Here is a 16,421-nt window from a genome sequence, read left to right as displayed (position 1 = left end):
ATGCAGGTCAGGAAGCAACAGTTAGAACTGGCCATGGAATAACAGACTGGTTCCAAATAGGAAAAGGAGTACGTCAAGGCTGTATATTGTCACCCTGCTTATTTAACTTATATGCAGAGTACATCATGAGAAACGCCGGGCTAGAGGAAGCACAAGCTGGAATCAAGATTGCTGGGAGAAATATCAATAACCTCAGATATGCAGATAACACCACCCTTATGGCAGAAAGTGAAGAGGAACTCAAAAGCCTCTTGATGAAAGTGAAAGAGGAGAGTGAAAAAGTTGGCTTAAAGCTCAACATTCAGAAAACTAAGATCATGACACCTGATCCCATCACTTCATGGGAAATAGATGGGGAAACAGTGGCTGACTTTATTCTGGGGGGGCTCCAAAATCACTGCAGATGGTGATTGCAGCCATGAAATTAAAAGACGCTTACTCCTTGGAAGGAAAGATATGACCAACCTAGATAGCATATTCAAAAGCAGAGACATTACTTTGCCAATAAAGATCTGTCTAGTCAAGGCTATGGTTTTTCCTTTTCCATACATGACCACATGACCATACATGTGGTCATGTATGGATGTGAGATTTGGACTGTGAAGAAAGCTGAGCACCAAAGAGTTGATACTTTTGAACTGTGGTGTTGGAGAACACTCCTTAGAGTCCCTTGGACTGCAAGGATATCCAACCAGTCCATTCTAAAGGAGATCAATCCTGGGGGTTCACTGGAAGGAATGATGCTAAAGCTGAAACTCCAATACTTTGGCCACCTCATGCGAAGAGTTGACTCATTGGAAAAGACTCTGATGCTGGGAGGGATTGGGGGCAGAAGGAGAAGGGGACGACAGAGGATGAGATAGCTGGATAACATCACTGTCTCGATGGATATGAGTTTGAGTAAACTCCAAGAGTTGGTGATGGACAGGAAGGCCTGGCGTGCTGCGATTCATGGCGTCGTCAGGAGTTAGACACAACTGAGCGACTGAACTGAACTGGGAGGTTACTTTGTTCCCCCCTCAAAATTCATGTTGAAGCCCTTAACCCTTAAACTTCAGATGTGTCTAACTTTAAAGATTATTCAAAATGATAATTAAGTTAAAACGAGCTTGTGAAGTGGACCCTAATCTGGTTTAACTGGTGTCCTTATGAAAAGATAAGATCAGACATACAGAAAGATACCAGCGATGTGCATGTGCAGTCAAAATTCTCTGTGAGGACGTGGTGAGAAGCTGGCCGTCTGGAAACCAAGGAAAGAGGCCTCAGGAGAAATCAAATGGGCTGACATTTTGATCTAGGATTTTCAGCCTCTAGAATTGTGAGAAAATTAATTTCTGGTTAAAATACCCAGTTTGTGTTGGTGGGAATGCAAACTAGTACAGCCACTATGGAGAACAGTGTGGAGATTCCTTAAAAAACTGGAAATAGAACTGCCTTATGATCCAGCAATCCCACTGCTGGGCATACACACTGAGGAAACCAGAAGGGAAAGAGACACGTGTACCCCAATGTTCATCGCAACACTGTTTATAATAGCCAGGACATGGAAGCAACCTAGATGTCCATCAGCAGATGAATGGATAAGAAAGCTGTGGTACATATACACAATGGAGTATTACTCAGCCATTAAAAAGAATACATTTGAATCAGTTCTAATGAGGTGGATGAAACTGGAGCCTATTATACAGAGTGAAGTAAGCCAGAAGGAAAAACACCAATACAGTATACTAACGCATATATATGGAATTTAGAAAGATGGTAACAATAACCCTGTGTACGAGACAGCAAAAGAGACACTGATGTATAGAACAGTCTTATGGACTCTGTGGGAGAGGGAGAGGGTGGGAAGATTTGGGAGAATGACATTGAAACATGTAAAATATCATGTAAGAAACGAGTTGCCAGTCCAGGTTCGATGCACGATACTGGATGTTTGGGGCTAGTGCACTGGGACGACCCAGAGGGATGGTATGGGGAGGGAGGAGGGAGGAGGGTTCAGGATGGGGAACACATGTATACCTGTGGCAGATTCATTTTGGTATTTGGCAAAACTAATACAATTATGTAAAGTTTAAAAATAAAATAAAATTAAAAAAAAAATACCCAGTTTGTGGTATTTTGTTATGGAAGCCCTAGCAAACTAGTACACCATCCACAAAGGCAGTGGAATGCATTCATTGTGCGAGCTGTAAACTAGTATAAGGGCTTCCTTGGTAGCTCAGCTGGTATAGAATCTGCCTGCAATTCAGGAAACCCTGATTCAATCCTTGGGTTGGGAAGATCCCCTAAAGGAGGAAATGGCAACCCACTCCAGTATTCTTGCCTGGAGAATCTTTATGGACAGAGGGTCCTGGTGGGCTACAGTCCATGGGATCTCAGCGTTGGACATGACTGAGTGACTAAGCAGAGCACAGCACACACAAACTAGTATAAATACTAATGATCAGGCCTCAAGGGAAACATCAGGCCCTGGACAAATTGGATAATCATAATAAAGTAGAGCAAAAAGGAAATTCAATTTCTCCATTTTCATCTCTTTTTTCCCCCCATTTTTTGAGCTAATAATACATGTAATAGTTAGGCCATCTAATGTCATTTTAAATATACATATGTTGAAATGAATCTATCTATCTTTGTAGCAGCAGCAGTAGCCAGAACACAGGCCACCTCTTTCCTGCTTCCTCTCATTGATTCAGAATGGACAGTTATGGAGAACCAGAGAATTGATGCTTTGAAACTGTGGTGCTGAAGAAGACTCTTGAGAGTCTCTGGGACAGCAAGGAGATCAAACCAGTGAATCCTAAAGGAAGTCAATCCTGAATATTCTTTGGAAGGACTGATGCTGAAGCTGAAGCTCCAATACTTTGGCCACCTGATATGGAGAGCTGATTCACTAGGAAAGACCCTGATGCTGAGAAAGATTGAAGGCAGGAGGAGAAGGGGACGACATAGGGTGAGATGGTTGGATGGCATCACAGACTCAATGGATGTAAGTTTGAGCAAACTCTGAGAGAATGTGAAGGACAGGGAAGCCTGGCATGCTGCAGTCCATGGGATTGCAAAGAGTCAGACAAGACTGAGTGACTGAACAACAGGAATGGGCAGCAGTAGAGATGCAAGAGATGAAGCATTTGCCCACTATTCTTCACATTCTTCTCTGGCTCTGTGAGATGGATATGAATGGCTGGGAAGAAAACCATCCTTGCTGAGTGATGGGACTCCTCTGCAAATCCCTCAAAATGATTTTTAATGCTTTCAGGTTAAATGTGTGAGAACCTGGCAACCAAGAGCTACAACATACCTTGGGATGGCTTGTCCCATCCTTTATTTCTGAACTGTCTCAATCAAACCTCTGAATTTGAATCTAGTGATGTTTCTTTTCCTTTTTCTTCTCCTCCTTCCCCCTTTCCCCTTTCTATTTTGATAAGTGCTGCAGATACTCCTTCTGATCGGGATGTCAGATTTGGCGGGGGTGAAGGGGTATGGAGAAGTCCATGAGCAGTGAGTACTTTATTCTATTTTACACACATCTCATCTTGATTATGTTCATTTAGGCAAAATTAAAGTATTGGTTTGCTTTTACCCAACTTCTCCAACCACTTTACTGGTCCCCAATCTCCTTCTTCTCAAGTATTTCATCTCTTCACCATTTCATATTTGATATGTCTGAAGTATGACCCAAACTGTTACTTGATCTGAGCTTTACGATCCACCTCCCCACCCCTTTTGCCTCTTAAAACTCTAATTTTACTTTCATTTGTGCACTACTGGCAATCTTCAAATCTCTTTCTCTCTCTCTCTCTATTTTCTTACAAGCTTCATTCACTTTATTTTTTTTTCCATTTACTTATTTTTTTAAAATTTTAATTGGAGGCTAATTACTTTACAATATTGTATTGCTTTTGCCATACATCAACATGAATCCGCCACGGGTGTACACTTTATTTTTCTCATAGCAAAGTATGCGGTGGCTACAGTTGGAGCCTGGGTCCTCTGCATGGAAACTCTGGTGGAGGTCTCTGCAAGATGGTCAGTGAATTCCTAATACCAAGACTGGGTGAACACTGTCTCTTTCCAGAGATAGGAGTGAGATAACTATAGATTGGCAATGGCATCAAAAGTGGTCTTGGCCAAGTTTCCCAGAATGGTGGAGCAGCTCCTGTCAAAGGTGTAGCACTCTGTCAATTCCGACCATCAGTAGAAGCTTTTTGGGCACAGGGGCTGAGACCAGGCCGGAGCCCCTGGACGCAGGCAGGGAGTGGGTGCTCCAGCACACAGCTCCAGTGACCAGTTACCTTGGAAGGGACAATATGGGGCTTGCAGATCTTATTCCCCAGTAACCTCATCGCACACTGACAATGGAGAACTTGGCCAGAGTGCTGGCCCCACAGATGTTAGTGGTTACCTCCTTGGGAACTTGACACCAAAACTGACATGTCCCTTGTAAGTCCCGATGGCAACAAATGCCTTGAACTTGGTCTACTGGCTAGCATAGGGCTGCTTTTGCACAGGCATATTCTTCAAAACCTTCTTCTTGAGGGATGCCCTGGGGAAAAAAGTCAGTGATCTCAGATCCCTTGATCGGCAGAGAGAAGAGATAGATCTCCTCCAGGGACTTGATCTTCATGTCGTGACCAGGTGGCCCAGCTTGGTGACATGGCAGGAGGGGGGTGGCTGGGTGTGGGAGTGGGTGAGTGTCGGGGGCGGCGAGGCCAGTCCATGTCCTTGGCCTTGCTTCTGCCAGCTTTGCAGCGTCGGCCTCAGCTGTGACCCGGGCATGGACACAGGTGCCCAAGCCTCCCAGAAACCACTACAGGAGGGTTTAAAACACACATTGTGTACAACACTCTGTGTAAAAGACAGGAATGTGCTCCAGGGCCCTGGGGCTTCCAGGTACTGCCGTGGCATCAGGGGTGTCATCCGCCATTTGCTGTTTTTACACAGAAGAAGCCAAACACCTCTGCTTTTTTCCCTACATTTTCTCCAAAGATCCTTATTGGCAACACTGAATTTCTCTGTTGGTCCATCTATAAATAATTCCTTGAGGCTATTGCAAACACAGCTTCTTCTTCTCCCCTACCCTGTATCTATCCATTTCTTTCCGTTCAGACACCATGACATCTAGAGCCTTGGAAATAAATAGATCATCTTGTATAGTCAGATTATATTTTCTATTGATTTTGAAGGTGAGAGAGGCTGCCACCCAGAGAAGATAAAAGCTTTCATGCTTCAGGACCTTATAGCAGGCAAGTTCTGGGATAGAAAATTGTATAGAAAGGCAGTCATCTTACTAAAATTAATCACTAATCCAGGTTCAAATTCACAAATTATTCTTTCTGAAAATAACAGCATCATGGTTAAGAGCTTGAGCTTTGGAGTCCGCCAGGAAATGAACCTAAGCTTAGTTTCTCAGCAGGGATCTGTGTGTCTTCATTTAACTTTTCTGAGTCTCAGTTTTCTCAAATTGATTGTGACTATTAATATCTACCTCATGGGATAGTGTATGGCTTGCATGGGCTGTCATAGATTTAACACTTTTCACAATATCTGGCATGTAGGTGTTCAAAGATGGTACTTTTCTGATTACCATTTAATTACCATATAATTACCACATTGTTTGCATTTTACCCCTGTATACATTTGTATTTTAAATGTATTTCTTGTGTCAATAAAAATTTAATTGGTTGATCTAAAAAAGAAGAGGAAAATTTTATTCGAGCCAAATTGAAGATTATAACCCAGGAACTGTGGGAAGCCCCAGTGATTCAAGAGCTAAAGAATCTGCCTGCAGTGCAAGAGAAATGGATTTGATCCCAGAAGATCCCTGGAGAAGGAAATGGCAACCCAGTCCAGTATTCTTGCCTGGAAAACCCCATGGACAGAGGAGGCTGGTGGGCTATAGTTCATAGTGTTGCAAGGAGTTGGACAGAACAGAGCACAAACTCAGGTACAGCATCAGAGCACTCTGAGAACTGTCCTGTCCATTAGAGGTCAAAGCACAGTAATATAAGTTTTTTGAGAAGAGAGCTGTATTTTAAATGGTATATTCTTGACAGCTGACACAATCCTAGATCTGTAAGTACACAGTGGTGGGTCATTGTGACCCCTTATAAGATGAAGAAGGAATGTTATCTTTTAAGGGATCATCTTATTGGTGCTAGGAGAATGCTGCTGTTCATGGTTGAGCCGGTATTTCTGCCTTTGGGGAGGTTTTGCTGATGTGTAACGGAGATACAGTGCACAGTAGATGCGGGGAGAGGAGGCCAATGGACCAAGAAAAAATTTTTATGTTCAAATTTTTCTTGTCATAAAATATGACTTGTATTTCTCTTTTAAGACTTTCTAAAACATATATTATATTCTTAGATTCTGACCTCTACTTTCACTACTCTGTTGTTCATATTTTTTTTTTTTCAATGGAAACCTTTCAGGTTATGGTTTTCATGTACTTTAGGATCATTTGCTGCATATTTTTCACTGATATCCTATAGAAAATATTTAGGAACTCATTGATTTCATGTAAGAATTAACTATCTGTGTTTATGTAAATAGTTTTCTTATATTCCCACTTTAAATACATCAGCACAGGAATCAGTCTTCTCCACGGAATGAAAGTAACATAAGCCAACCATCAAAATATTGTTAGGAATACTATGACAGGAATTAAAGTAAAAGAGCTCAAATCCCTAGAAGTTTATATTGGGGTATTTCTACAAATCTACATGCTTTCCATTATATCTGAGTCTGGAGATCTTAAGGTTAAACCAAGTCCACATTAGATTATACAGATAAAATCATTTCAATGGAAACGATGGTTCTTCAGCCAGGATGCTGAGACTTTTTTTTTTAATTCCCGATTTCATTATTTATTTCTTTTTGGCTCTGCTGGGTCTTTTTTGCTGTGAGAGTTTTCCCTCCAGTTGCTGTAAGTGGGGGCCACTTTCTTGTTGTAGTGTGGGAGCTTTTTATTGCTGCGGCTTCCCTTGTTGTAGAGCACAGGATTTATGGTGTGTGGGCTTCAGTAGCTGCAACACGTGGGCTCAGTAATTACGGCTCTCAGGCTTTAGAGCACAGGTTCAGTAGTCATGCATGGGCTTACTTGCTCTGTAGAATCTGGGATCTTCCTGACCCAGGGATTGAACTTGTGTATCCTGCATCAGCAGGCAGATCCTTTACCACTGAGCCACCAGGGGAGCCTGATGCTGAGTCTTAATAAGATTTTATTCTGGTGATTCTTTAGCTCCTCCAATTACATATCTTTCTCCTTTCCCAATATTACTTTTTCCAATCTCTCTACTTCCCCACTTCTCTGCTCCATTTTAAGGCTAAGTATAATCAGTACTGTTAAACTGAATTTCCATTCATCAGTAACAGAGCTCTACAAATTCTCCAACTGAAACTCATTAGCAACTGTGAATATTCCTTAGTGTTTACATTACACTGTATTTTAACCTTATTTACATGGATAACTCACACCTATCATTCCCAACTTTATAAGCCATCATAACAGGTCACACGGAGAAGGCAATGGCACCCCACTTTGGTACTCTTGCCTGGGAAAATCCCATGGACGGAGGAGCCAGGAAGGCTGCAGTCCGTCAGGTTGCTGAGGGTCAGACACGACTGAGCGACTTCACTTTCCCTTTTCATTTTCATGCATTGGAGAAGGAAATGGCAACCCACTCCAGCGTTCTTGCCTGGAGAATCCCAGGGACGGGGGAGCCTGGTGGGCTGCCCTCTCTGGGGTAGCACAGAGTCAGACACGACTGAAGCGACTTAGCAGCAGCAGCAGCAGCAGCAGCAGCAACAGGTCACAAAAATTCAACAAAGAGAATGTCAGTTCCAAGGACTGTTACTATCATAAGGATAAGAGTTGAATATTCATTAGTGCCAGGAAATTTTTAAAAATGTCCAGATATACTCTGGTAATTTTGTTTGCTCCAAATGACATTGGCAAACATGTAGAGTATTATTGAAGAATATTTCCAGTTATAATTATATCAAATATAATTTTAATAAATTATTTCTAAAATTGATAGATTCTAACAAAATTGCATCAGCATGTTATTCAAAGTCATTAAACCTCAAAAGGAAAATATAATCAAAGCAAAATAATTATAAGACATGTTGGGATTTGCTAAGTAATCTTTCCATTTAGAAGTGGATTTAGACAGTAGGGTACCAAGCCTCTATAACAGAGAGTCTTACATACACACGTTCATTTAGTCTTTCATGTTAATTGATTTAGAGGGACAAATATTGATGTTTGCTTCATAAAGAAGCTTTAAAAACTCTTCTCAACCCTAAAATTTATAATTCAAGTGTTATAGCTTAAAAAATGTTTTTTTTTTCTTTTTAATGTCGATGTGACCAAGATGCTGATTATTATCTGAGTGCTACATCACATCCATTCTCCAGGTTTCTAACTTGATCGGGCCCAGGAGGCTGACCTCTATGGATTTCATTCCCAGGGTTTGCCCTAAGATCTCCTGTTGAGTTGGGTTGATGAGCTGCTCTGGCCAAAGTTTGGAGTACAGGAAAAATATGGCAAGGGACTATGAGTTAGAGTCCCTGGCTGAGACCCTGACTTATGTTGGTCTCAAGAGTGATCCTCAAAATGGAATTCTCAGGTTGCAACATTCACATACTTGAATGCATAGATATCATCCTCGTTGGGAGGACACGGGATACAATAACATCACATTACTCAAATTATCATTAAAGGTGGCATGGGATGGAATATGGAGCTTCACCAGTGGCTCAGCAGTAAAGAATCAGTCTGCAATGCAGGAGACTTAGAAGACTCTGGTTCGATCCCTGGGTTGGGAAGATACCCTGGAAGAGGGCATGGCAACCCACTCCAGTATTCTTGCCTGGAGAATCCCATGGACAGGGGAGACTGGCCAGCTACAGTTAATGGGGTCACACAGAGAAGAACATGACTGAAGTAACTTAGCACACATGTATGTAATAGAGTACAGGGAGTGAACAAAGTAGTGAGGGACCAAATAGTCTTCCACTTAGTTGATATGGCAACCATGGGGTGGATTGTGGAATGGACTGGACACTTCTGGGTACTCTGGAGAGTGTACATTAAAAGATAAAGTCTAGAATTCCCAGTTCAAAACACTAATCGGTGGAAAATTCCAATAGCTCAATAAACCTGAAACACCAAGGACTCAGATTTTGCAGGCAAAAATGTTTGGGTAACTCCACCAGATAAAGAATTCTGTTCAGCCAAGATGCTGGTAGAAAGTAGAGGAATAAGTGCTAAAAGACATAAGCTGTTGTTATTGGTTTTGTAGCCAACTACAAAAAGCTTTCCCAGCAGTTTTAAATGAATCGCTTTCCTCTTTTTCCTTCTTACATTTTATGAAGAGTGTCATTGGTGGCTAACATCACAGTCTAGATTCCAGGGGTGGGAAGTATGACAGAACTGATATCACTCAACCACGACACTACAGCTGATGAGATTTTGTGTTTCTCCTGTGCAGGGTTCACAAGGTCTTCATTTAGGCAAAGGTCAAGGGTAAAAGCTGAGCAGCAAAATGAATGGACCGTATGCTTTATTCTCTGTTTGCATACCCCCACCTCACACTTTGATCCATACCATGCTCTTTACCCTCTGTGTGTCAGACACTGACCTCTATTGGATTCCATTATCAGGCTTTCCTTGTCCTTTGACCTCTATCTGGATTTGGCCAAAGGGAGACAATAATAGGGTATTGGGAGGTGAAAGGGAAAGCATGTTGGGTTACTTATCCCCTTTGCACCTTTACTTTTGCTTGGCCAAAGTTGTGGCAGTGGCTGTGTTCTACAGCTACAGCTTTGGTCCTTCAGTTCCTCTTCTACGGTCCCAAATATTTTCTAGGTTATGGAGACACTATTCCCATTCTTGTCCCTTTGGTTGTGAAGTAGCAATGATCTGCCAGTCTTGCTGATGATCCCTGAGTGTTTCAGTAAGCCTTGCCCATACTTCTTTCATGGAACTCTTTCAGTTACAGTCTTTGTGTTTGCCATTTCTTTCCTGCTAGTACAGCAATATCGGAGAAGGCAATGGCACCCCACTCCAGTACTCTTGCCTGGAAAATCCCATGGATGGAGGAGCGTGGTTGGCTCCAGTCCATGGGGTCGCTAAGAGTCGGGCACGACTGAGCGACTTCACTTTCACTTTCCACTTTCATGCATTGGAGAAGGAAATGGCAACCCACTCCAGCGTTCTTGCCTGGAGAATCCCAGGGACGGGGGACCCTAGTGGGCTGCCCTCTATGGGGTCGCACAGAGTCGGACACGACTGAGGCGACTTAGCAGCAGCAGCAGCAGTACAACAATATACCATTGAAGGAAGAAAAAAAATTGAGAGGGACTTGATAAGGATAGCCATTGGCAGTGGGATACATCTACAAGTGATGGAGAAAATGTGTCTAGGAGAGCAGAGCTGAGAACGCAGAGAATATGGACACAGACAACAGTCGGTATTCTAGATGAATAGCAGTCAGCATTATAGATCATAGCAATAAGTAGTGGTGTTAACTGATAGGCATGTGGGGTAAAGGAGGTGAGAATCCAAGTGAAGTTAGTCTCTGGAAGAACCTGCTAGCCAAGTGGACAAAGTAAATGAATCAGGATTTTCAGGTGTCAGGGCTTCAGGCATCAGAATTCTCATTTCTGTTTGGGACTTGGCAAGTGCACAGAAAAGCTTTGGTTTTGATGACAGTTTTTGAACAGATTACCAAACACTGTTCATTTACTTCATACACTAGCTTGTTTTTTCATCCATTCATCAAATATGTATTGAATTCCTTTTATACTGCAGGTCCTGAGTTGGACACCAAGGCTATAAATAAATGTGTGTAAGATATATTATCTTACTTCATGGGATTCACAACTTACCAGGAGCTGAAGACATGTATGAATGTAACTAGTACTTGGTTACTAAACTTCTTTTTCTGGGTATATCCTGTAGGTACCTCATACTAGATATGCATTCAACCCTACTCCCTATTTTCTAAAAAGCACAACTCTCTTCCAGTCTTCATTTCATGAACAGCAGCATGGCTATGACCTTGTTTCAGAGTTGACCCCTTGGCCCATTGGAGTCATTCTTTTTTTTCTAAACTCTGTTTTGTACACATTCTTAATAGAGGATTTTTCTTACTTATGCATCTGATGAGCAGCCAAGGTTGAGAAACTACTGTATTAGATATAAATTCTTCCTAAACTGAGGTCATAATTGGTCCATAGAGAATGGAGTCATCTGTATCTTGTGGGGGGAGTGTATGTGTGTTTGTGTATATCCAGGAAGGAGAAGAGTCCAGTATTTCTTGCTAAGTTGTATATATGGAGCTGGTGGTGCTTGTTGGAGATGTCAGACACATAGTGTGTGATTAGTTGCTCAACCACGGATTCTCAGGATGATATTATTTGTAAGAATCTCCACATTCAAGCCATCATCATTGTTATCAGCACTCTGGGATCTTAGGCACTGACTCGTGCAGATTGAACTCAAAAGCCAAAAATGTCAATTTATTATTATTTTTTTATAAGATACACATGTCATTGCCTGACAGTGTATTCTGTCCTGTGCAGGGAAGTCTGATTATAGCTGGACACAACCCTCTCTACAGAACTGAATGTAGCATAAAGAAAATAGGTTTCAGCTTCGGCCCCTCCCTTACTTGAGCCCTGTGAGTGCTGGGCTTGACTGGGAACTATAGATTATTCCCAGTAGAGAAGGGAAGCCAGAGTTGAAACCAGGAAGTATTTCTATGTAAACATTTTTGGTAAATTGCCTGAAGAAATCTCAGAAGAATGGGACCTGAATTTTCAAGCCCCTAATAATTCATCATGAATTCTTTTCTTAGTATAAATAAGAACTCATTATTGTACTTAATTTTAAATTTATAATTTTGTCTTTTTTATTGAAGAAGTTCCAACAGATGGTATCTCAGTTTTCCCTCAAATCTGGATCTGTCCCTGTGTCTCTAACATGGGGATCTGGGCACTGCTGGCCTGACCAGATGATTATCTTTCATGGGCAAGATTCTGTTTACCTTTTTGATTCCATGCATCTCACAGTTCTGGGGTTATCGTTTCATTGCTTCAGGCAGAAAACAAGCAATTAAGTTACAGCTTGTTTACATGATTGTATCCCATAGAGATCTTGAGAGGAAAACAGGTTCTCCTGAAAGGGACCTGGAAAATCCCTTCAGTGATTCATTTAAAAACAGTTCCTACGCCTTAGCTGGTGGTCTTGTAGTTAAGAATTTACCTGTCAAAGTAGGGGACATGGGTTCGATCCTGATCCAGGAATATTCCACATTCCCAGGAGCCACTAGGCCCAGGGGCCACAACTACTGAGCCAGAGAGCCTAGGGCATGTGCTCCACAAGAGCAGCCACCACAGTGAGAAGCCCACGTCCTGCAATGAAGACCTCCATCTTGGTGCTAGTCATCTGTTTCATTGGAGGGTGATACTTGTCTTTTTACTCACGTTGTCAGGCTAGTGTGCCCAGTATACCATATGTAATAATAGCAACATTACCATTTTCAAGATAGTACTCACCAGTGAAAACTTTGATATGCTTTTTGTCAATCTACCTCATGAAGAAGCATGGGTTACAGAAGACTTGTCAGAGATGAGTGATTAAAAATGTTTGTTTCCACCATTCTCTTTTTGTAAGGAGCTGCATCAGGCATTACTGACAAAATAGAGGCATGGCCCTAAACCCCCTCCCTTTGTTCCGTAGGCATGGACCGGACCTGGAATGAAGGAGTTAGTCTTTGTGATTCTGACTTGTTTTTCCCTTTCCTCGGGCTGAGTTGACTGAAGAGAATATTAAGGTGCTTATTGTTTTTGAGAGGAGCATGAGAAGGCATAAAGCCTTCTGCAGCTGTGCTCAAAGAACAATTCATAAAGTTAATCACTGACATTTGTTCAAGGACTTTTACAAAAAAGTGTTCCAGGGTGAGCACACAGGCCACAGCTTGAGGCCATGGGAGGGATTGCTATCTGAAGCCCATTTGTGAGAAAAGTTTATGGCAAAGGAGTTTGCTGAAGTTAGGGCTTAGGAATAATTAAAATAGTTAGGAGCTAAAGATTTAAGGATTGCTGTAATGTTAGCATATTCTACTATAGCTTATAAAAATTAGGGACTTTAGAGATATTATTAGGTAGAAGCCCTTTCTAAGAAATAGTGAGCTTGGGATACTAGGGGCAAACAGGACTTAGAAAGATAAGAATTAAACTGAGGAATGTGGTAGGCAGCCCAGACATTAGCATGAGTTACAGTGTATTCACAAGGACACATGAGAAAAAGTAGATAAGAGAATCACTGAGGAAGGAACTCGTTTTGAGGGGCAACAATGATTTTTGGAGAAAAATAAATCTGGGTGCATTGGAACTAAAAATATCAAACCTCTGACCTAATGCTTTTGTAAAAGTATAAAAGAGAATCATAAGCTTGAAATAAACAGGCAGTCCAAGAAAACTGAGAGGCTGCCTCAGTTTCTCTCTCGCCGACACCACTCACCCCTTCAGGTTGAATCCCTGGCTGCTGGAGCTGGACTCTGGCATCTTTTCATATAGGCATTTTTGTAAGCAAAATACTTTTGCTAGTGAGTCTGTAGAAAATGCAGGTATAAGGGCGTTTCTTCAAAATCCATAGGCGTAGGTCTTTTAAAAGTAGAATCAACCGGTCTCAGTGTACCTGTATTTCAGGTTGATTTTAGAGCTCACAATGAAGCTGTAGCTCAATTTCATTTTCTTTAGACATTTAGAGCAAACAACCTTTGAAAGATCAATCTAAAGAAGTGATCTTGATTTAAATTCCTGCCGATACAGTTACTGTATGTTTCTATCTTCTTCATTCATTGCATGATTTTACTTTTTTGTGTGGGTCCTCAGTGATACATGAGCAATCACCATAATATTGGGGGACAATCTGGCTGTTTGATGAATTAAGTCTGTACTAGGTTCCCAAGGCCCTCTGTAACAGAGTGGCAATGACTAGGGTTGTTGTTTTTCAGTCACTAAGTCGTGTCTCTTTGTGACCCATGAACTACAGTGTGCCAGGCTTCCCTGTCCTTCACTATCTCCCTGAGTCTGCTCAAGCTCATGTCCATCGAATTGATGATGCTATCCAACCATCTAATCCTCTGTTGCCCCCTTCTCCTCTTGCCCTCAATCTTTTCCAGCATCAGGGTCTTTTCCAATGAGTCAGTTCTTCACATCAGGTGGCCAAAGTATTGGAGTTTCAGCTTCAGCATCAGTCCTTCCAATGAATATTGAAAGTTGATTTCCTTTAGGATTGACTGGTTTGATCTCCTTGCTGACCAAGAGACTCTCAAGAGTCTTCTCCAACACCACAGTTCAAAAGCATCAATTCTTCGGTGTGCAGCCTTCTTTATGGTTCAACTCTCACATCTGTACATGACTATTGGAAAAATTATAGCTTTGCCTATACAGATCTTTGTTGGCAAAGTAATGTCTCTGCTTTTTAATACGTTGTCTAGATTTCTTATAGCTTTCCTTCCAAGGAGCAAGCATCTTTTAATTTCATGGCTGCAGTCACTATCCACAGTGATTTTGGAGCCCAAAAAAATAAGATCTGCCACTGTTTCCACATTTTCCCCAACTATTTGCCATGTAGTGATGGGACAAGGGGGACTTAGAGCAACATAAATTTATTGCTTCACAGCTCTAGAGACCGGAAGTCTGCTATCAAGGTGTTGACCAGGCTGTGGTCCCTCTGTAGGCACTATGGGAGAATCTTTCCTTGCTTCTTCAAGTTCCTGGTAGTTTCTGGGGTTCCTTGGCTTGCAGTACTAGAACTTCACCTCTGTTTGTCATGGCTTCTTCCCTTAGTGTGTCCTTTTTTTCTTTTTAATTTCTTTGGTTGTTCCAGGTCTTAGTTGTGGCACATGAGGTTTTTTTTAAGTTGTGAGATGTGAGATCTAGTTTCCTGACCAGGGATCAAACTTGGGCCCCCTTGCTTTGGGAGCCAGAGTCTTAGCCACTAGACCAGCAGGAAAGTCCCCTGTGCCCTTTTCTTTTAAAGGCATATTGTGATGGATTTAAGCCATCTGAATCAGGTATGATCTTGTTTTGATTCTTTCCTTCTTTTTATCTGTAAAGACTCTATTTCCAGATAAGGTCACATTTCAAGGTTCTGGGTGGACATAAATTTTGGGGCAGGAGGGTGCCATTCAATCCACTAGAAATCCTCTGAATTCCATTAGGTGCTAGGAATGCAGTTCCCTCCCTGACAAGAGAGATGGTATTTCCCTGTTGTGGGATCAGCAGGTGGCACAGCCAGGCATCTGCCAGCCATGGAGCTTTCATGGCAGCCAAGAAGCTGAGTACGTAAGCAGGCCAGGTAGCCTGTGCCCTAGACAGAGGCAGGAAAAAGCAGAAGTGGTTTCTAGTAGTGAAAGTTTTCTTGAACTTAATTCCTTCTTAAAATTCAACAGAGGTGTTCTAAGATGTGGGTATCATCCCCCAGCCTTTGCTATCTTTGTTGTTCCTGAAACCCCTTTCTTTTCTGTTCTCTGTGGCAACTCATTCTCCGGTCTCCCTCACATTGGACTTGTGCCCAATGAGTAAACTTTGCCTTAAGCCTTCTGCTCCTGGGTCTCACTTTCTACCCACTTCATTCTTTATCCTTATTTTCTCCACTCTTCCTCATTTTGTTCCTATTTCATCCTTGGTCTAAATCTACTTCTTTCACAAAACTACACAGATCCCTCAGACCCAAGTGGGTGTAGAGCCGGCAGTGGACACCAGAAGTTTCCAAAGACAGACCACAGGTCTTAGACTCCTAAGAGTTTATTCATTCCTGTGGTATTTGTCTTGACACAACTTCGACACTGGGCATTTAGCCTCTTAGGGTAGGGATTGTGTTTATTTAAACTATGTTTACAAAATAGCTAAGAAATATTTGGAGTTAGCCCGCATATATGGGCCCAGGAAATAATCTCTTTATGGAGCAAATTCTTGTCTTTCACGCTTTTGCCTTTGTTTTGTTTTAGGTCGTTCAATGATAAATGAGAATGATGGACAAGCCTGTGCCTATCATGGGCAATGTCCACATTACACCATTCAATGAGAGCACCTTCCTTTGATGTTCTTTCTTCTTTTCAAATTTTATTGTGTTTGTTTCTGGGGAGCTATACAGATGGCAATGATCATGAGAGTCAGTTCAATGTCAGGGATACATTCTCCACCTGACTTCCTGCTTCCTGATGTGACCTTGTCTATGCTGAGTTTCTTTTTCCTAGCTGCTGCTTCTTACACTGCAGAAAACAATATGTATATTCTTTTCTTCTTCCTGTCTCTAGAGTGAGATGACTACAGTAAAGGATTGGTTTCATTCTTTCCCTAACCCAAACCAGGACTAGAATGAGAAAACCTTCACCCTCTTA

The 16,421-nt window shown here is 41.9% G+C and overlaps 1 pseudogene; it reads right to left on the bottom strand.

Annotated features, from left to right (window-relative positions):
- LOC104987263 overlaps positions 1 to 4,650 on the bottom strand; it is a 7,539-nt pseudogene extending 2,889 nt beyond the window's left edge.
- Positions 4,651 to 16,421: the final 11,771 nt, after the last annotated feature.

This window comes from Bison bison, unplaced genomic scaffold (assembly GCF_000754665.1).
Source record: "Bison bison bison isolate TAMUID 2011002044 unplaced genomic scaffold, Bison_UMD1.0 scf7180017864089, whole genome shotgun sequence".
Lineage (NCBI taxonomy): Eukaryota > Metazoa > Chordata > Mammalia > Artiodactyla > Bovidae > Bison > Bison bison.
Note: the sequence above shows the minus strand (reverse complement) of the source record. Positions and strands in the feature narration are given on the sequence as shown.